Here is a 6243-nt window from a genome sequence, read left to right on the forward strand (position 1 = left end):
TTTTTTAATGAGAATGACAGAGGAAATATTTGATTTTAAATTTTTTTCGTTTTTTATTATATTTTGAGTTATTTTTTCTTAATTTTATTAATTTTTTGTTGAAAGGTTTTTGTGTGGCCACAAATCCTTCTCAGACTTCTCATTTTTGTCTTTTAACATTTCCATAATTAATTGTAGCCTAATTTTCATTCATAATATTCTAATCTCTCATCTCATTTATACAAGTTATCTATGGGTCATGGGTAAAACCATTTAACAACTGGGTTATAGAAAAAGTTAATTTCTTCTCTTAATCTTTTAATATCTCATCTTATTCATATATTTATCTAGAGATCATTAGTCAAAACTATTTGAACAACTAGATTATAAAATAGCTATGAGAGTGTTATGTGTCATGTGATGTCACACCACCATAGGGCATTTATGATTAAAATTGATGTAGTGGACGGAACCCCTTTAAATTATTACCTTATAATTTATTTATTATTATACTTTATCAAAAAAATAACAATCCCACCAATCAATTACTTTCCACCCCTTTTCTCCTACCAGCGATATGTGGTATTAAAGCAAGTAGTTGTAATAGGCGAATATATGATAACGAAGTGTCACAAATTATATATCAAAAATAAAATAAATAGAAATTAAATTGGGATCCATTATAGATTGAATTGAGATTATTCGTATCTTAATCAGTTGCCACAACAATCTACTATACTATTAAAACAACAAATCTTAAATCTTACTATAAATAATATATAGTCTCACAATTTCTTACTAATAAAATAATTTAAAATTATATTAAATTACATTTAACTTAATTTCATTCAACATATTATAATCTACTATACCATTAATAATACATTTGTTCATTAATGACTTTGAGATTTTCTTTTCAAAGTTTCATGGTATTTATTTTCTATTTTTGTTTCATTTCGATTTCTGGTTTTTGTTCGGTTTTAGTTTTTATAAATTTGTTTTGTTTCAGTTTCGTTTCGATTTGTTTTTTATAGTTTCGTTTTAGGTGGGTTTAACTCTATTCAGTTTTTCGTTTTGATTTTTACAGCTTTTGTTTTTGGTTCTATTTTTCAGTTTCATTTCGGTTTTTGTTTTAGTTTTATTGGTATTTGGGTTTATTTTCGTTTTTTTATTTTGGTTTTGTATTAGTTTTTTTTCAATTTAGTTTCGTTTTAATTTGTATTTAGTTTGTTTGGTGTTTGGTTTTAGAAATATGAACGAATTTAGAGGATTCACAAAATTAAGTGAAATGTTCACATAATGGGTTGAAGTTATTAAAGCTTTATATTTATTTTTGTTCTTCATAACCGGTAATAAAGAATTCTCATTTGGTAGAATGGATTTCAAAAGCTAAGAACGGTATATGTGTTACCCTTCATTTTTCTTCTTAATCTTCAAGTGTATTATTTCAATTTTTATTTATGAAAACGAGTCATTATAGAAATGTTTCGATTTGTTTTGACTCGGGTCAAAATGGGTCATTTTAGAAGGGTATAAGTTTAGTTTTGGTCAATGAGTCAATATAAAAAGGTATAGATTTCGTTCGGGTTTCAACGGGCCTTTTTTAAATTGTGTCAATTTGGTTCGGATTATAACGGGTCAATTTTAGAATATATCAATTTGGTTCGGGTTAAAATGGGTCATTCAAAAAACGTAACGAGTTGATTATGGTCAAAACATGTCATTTTAAAAAGGTTTTGGTTTGGTTCTAATTCTTAAATGCGCTTTGGATGTGCTTCAGTTTATTAGGGTGCAAGACTTTTCACATGAAATGTAAAAACAGTTTTCGTAGTCAGTTCACGGTCCAGGAAGAAAAGAAGCCTGAGTCATTTCCTAGATGCTTATTTTCTTATTTGTTTGCTTTCCAGACTAATATTAGTGAAATTTGTTTGTTTCTATTAATATTATTTTTTAAAGTTTATTTTAAAGTTTTGAATTTTGTTCGTAAACATTCTACTATGTAAAGTCATTCTTTATAAGTTTGTATTTCTATACTTTATTTGCGTATGAATATGATTGCAATTAAAAATCAAGTTACTCTCAAAAAATATAACTTGTCGTTTGAAATTATATATGTATTATTTACTTGACAATTTCTATATTTACACTCACGTCGTGCATGAGCGTAATCTAAAAGATGTCTAATACAATTTCTATATTTACACTCACGGCCTAGCATTGTATGGGTATGAGACGACCCTGGTGTTGCATTTAATTAAATTTATTTACAAATTATTTTATATAAAATTTTAGATTAAGACATCTTTTAGTTTAATATATCCCACTCTTGTATTTACTTGAAATTATATATGTATTAAGAATCAAGTTACTCTCAAAAAATATAACTTGTCGTTTGAAATTATATATGTATTATTTACTTGACAATTTCTATATTTACACTCACGTCGTGCATGAGTCCATAACCTAGTTACAAATAAAGAAGCTAAATACTTCCTAAGAGATCACAAAATCCTACATATGTTACATATGTTACGTAGAGATGTTTCAAAATTTTAAATGTTCAAAACAAGTAATAAATAATGACCCTCATGTTCAAAAGATTTCTCCAAAGATCGATGATAATTTATACTTCATTGCCAGACCAGATTTTACTTAATGTTAATTATACATTTTAAAGTTTTTGGGCCTTTGTTGGTTTCTTTTCAATCATTTTTAGCCCAAATCACTAATTAAGGTTAAAAAAAATTATATATATAGTTTTTCTTTTCTTTGCTGATCTTTTATTTATTTTTTCTTTTCTTGTCCCTTACTGAGGCCGTACACTAGTTGCCGGCCTAGCATTGTATGGGTATGAGACGACCCTGGTGTTGCATTTAATTAAATTTATTTACAAATTATTTTATATAAAATTTTAGATTAAGACATCTTTTAGTTTAATATATCCCACTCTTGTATTAGTTGTATGATTTAAACTTACACGCAACATCTTTTTGTTAATAGATAATTAAACTAATAACAAGTCCTTTTTTAAGTATTACATCATGTACTATATCACCACTAATAATAAAATCAACATATTGAAAACAACATAAAAACATAATGATCGTTAAGACATCAATTCCTTTAATCTATTTATAGAGCAACTTGAATGTTTGTTAGTGATTTGAGTATAATTTGAAATTGACTTATTAATTAAGTTTTTTGTAATATAAATCTAAATAAGTCGGGTGCGGGGTGTACACATATTTGATATTATTATAATTTATAATTTTGTTGGTAAAGCCCCTAAGTTATGGAGGTTTCAAGGGGGTATCCGGGGACAGCGCCCATGGCTGGGATCGAATTTAATTAAATATTTTCATTAAAGTTGTATCAGAAGTTTAATTTAATTAAATTTCTTTCATGAGTTTTAATGATAACCAATAGGAGCGTATGCTTTGTTTTGAATTTCAAAAACATAATAATTGTTGTGATAACCCTAAACCTAATAATCATCAAGTTGATCATACGAGGTATTCTTTGGTTCATTATTTTCACCAAATCTCATACTTGAATCATGCTATCAGAATTCTGAGTTTTATCCGCTTAATTCATTTGTGAATCACAAATAACTTTGATCTGAAAGTGTGATCACGACTTTAAGAAAATCAAGATACTCGTTTACAGAAATTTCCCAAACAATGTTGAGTGTATTATACGTAAATTATCTAAACCAATCTCTCTTAATTAGTTTATATAGTTATATATCTCATCTACACAATTTTCACTTTTATACGCATAATCAATTTGACGGTTTTTTGATCAATAACAATTAAGGGTGTAATTGGATGAGTTTTTAAAATTGTTTTTTTTTTTGGTTTTTTGAAAAGCAAAACCAATTTTTTTAAAAACATCAATTTAAAGCCTTTTAAGTAGTTTTGTCAAACACATTTTGCTTTTTAACAAGCAAGTTTTAAAAGCTCACTCACACACCCTATAAGACGTTCAATATCTACATAAACTTTTTTAGAACGCCTCCTAATTCTAATCTATTTCTATTTAAACCTTTTATGTATTACAATAGATACACATGTCTACACAAATTTTCAAGACACGTATAGTTATTTTTAAATTTCATTACTTCATTACTAAGAGCACATGTGTAATCAGGTGCACACTAAAATCAAGAGTTTTTCCAAAAGAATCAACACAAAGACATGTCTTATCTCTTGCATGCGTTCTTTAATGCAATCACAATCACGAAGTCATCAATCGCTTGATCAGAGCTCCCACCTTCATCAATAGCCTCTTTAGCCAACTCCTTCCATTTTCTTGCATTCTTCTTGATCTCCAAACCCCTCTCGCCTTCATTCATCACCTCATTCAAATACGAAACAACTTCTTCTCTTTTCACCATCCCACTCACACTATCAACCTTAACCCTAACACCTACACCCCACACATCCGCTATAAACTTGGCATCGGTCAACTGGTCAGCCCACTTTGGGACCCCGACCATCGGCACCCCAAGGCTCAACCCTTCCAGCGTCGAGTTCCACCCACAATGAGTCAGAAAACAGCCCACCGAATCATGAGCCAGCATTTCAAGCTGGTTGCACCAACTCACAATCATACCCTTAGTTTCTTGATTTTGTGTAGTGGTAATTAATTCAAGAAACCCTTTTGGCAGTTTGTGTCTTTCTGAATCTTTAACCACCCAAAGGAAATAGAACCCACTTTGTTGTAAACCCCATGCAATTTCTTCCATTTCTTGTTGGGATAGTGACACCATGCTCCCAAATGATACGTAAACAACCGAGTTTGAAGGCTTGGTCTTGAGCCATTTGGTGCAGCCATCATCAAGTGGTTTCCATAGACTTGCACCATAGCCTCTGTCACCTTCAATTCTGCCATCTAAGTAAGCTGATGGTACCATTGGGCCTATAAGTTTTGCTGGCCATTGCTCCCTTACGCCTTTCACCACCTATTTCAAAATTACACACGTTACAGATTTATAACTCACATGATACATAAAAAATAATGCACAATATATTAATTATGACCTTTGATTCGAGCGATTGGAAAGTGTTGCTGAAAACCCAATCAGCTTTATCCAAATTCGAAAACTGATTTAGTTTCATCTTCAAATAGCCCGGGTGACTTTCGGGCGCATTCAGAAAGCTCGGCAAATCATCTAAACTCAAGGGAGGAACACCTGAAATCACCACCGGGCAATCCTCAAGTCTCAGTGGCAACCTCAGTGTCCCGCCATGTATCCGGCTGAAAACCGCGGTAACCGCAGCTGAGTTGGTGAAAAAGGGTCCCCCAAGAATCCCATTTTCCTTAGCCACATCAAGAGCCCAAGGGAAAAACGAGTCATACACAACACAAGTGATGGGATGCTTTGTTGCCTGGTGCTTCTTGATGAGTTGGGTGAGAGTTCGTGAGCCGTTGGATTTAAACGAATCCAGGAAGATTTTCTCGGACTGCGCTTGAGCGAAACCGCGGCCATCAAAGCCGTCAGAGATGGGCTCCACCGTGACGTGTGGATTAGAGATGGAGGTGATGGTGTAGCGGGTTGTGGCAATGGTGGCTTTAAGGCCTTTTGAGGCAAGTCTTTTGGCAAATTGAAGGAGCGGGTTAATATGGCCTTGGCTTGGGTAAGGTACCACCAACACATGGCCTACATATGTTTTCTTCACCTCCATGCTCGTTAATTAATTGGTTAATTTTTTTTGTTGAATATGAATTTGAGGAACTTTATTGACCTATATATAGAGAGATGATAACTTATGTGTAAAACCAAAAGATCATGTGTTTGAATACCAGAGATTCCCGTCGGTGGGAAATTACCTTTTTTTCCGAACAACGTTTGCTACTATCCCTAATACCTAAGTGACCTTCCTGAAACAGGATGTCAACCGTATTTACTGATATGACGTTCCAGGCACCCAAGAACATCATCAATTGAGGAGGAAACTGACGTATATGTCGTGCTCTAATAAAAAACAAGTATTTATAAGACTTAAATACCTATAATTAGTACGGGTAAGTAAGGTCGTCTCCACAGGGAATCGGTGGAAAGTGCAAGTAAAGTTCATAATTATTAATTATTATATTAAGCGGACAAACGATGTCAAGCAGTTTATAAAAGATGTTTTAGTAAAACACGATTACTTTAAGTGAACTATAACAATAATGAGAAAGCGATTCACTCAGGTTCAGGTAATGTGAAGACCGAATATTCACAGATTCATAGGAATTAATTGTGTAGTAATTACTAAA

General features: G+C 31.9%; 1 pseudogene; it reads right to left on the reverse strand.

Annotated features, from left to right (window-relative positions):
- Window positions 1–4180: 4180 nt before the first annotated feature.
- Window positions 4181–5682, reverse strand: LOC143601368 (UDP-glycosyltransferase 74B1 pseudogene; annotated as a pseudogene).
- Window positions 5683–6243: the final 561 nt, after the last annotated feature.

The sequence above is a fragment of the Bidens hawaiensis genome, unplaced genomic scaffold (assembly GCF_021521415.1).
Source record: "Bidens hawaiensis isolate Kalapana, Puna unplaced genomic scaffold, B.hawaiensis_p1.1 tig00056129_1, whole genome shotgun sequence".
In the NCBI taxonomy this organism is placed as follows: Eukaryota; Viridiplantae; Streptophyta; class Magnoliopsida; order Asterales; family Asteraceae; genus Bidens; species Bidens hawaiensis.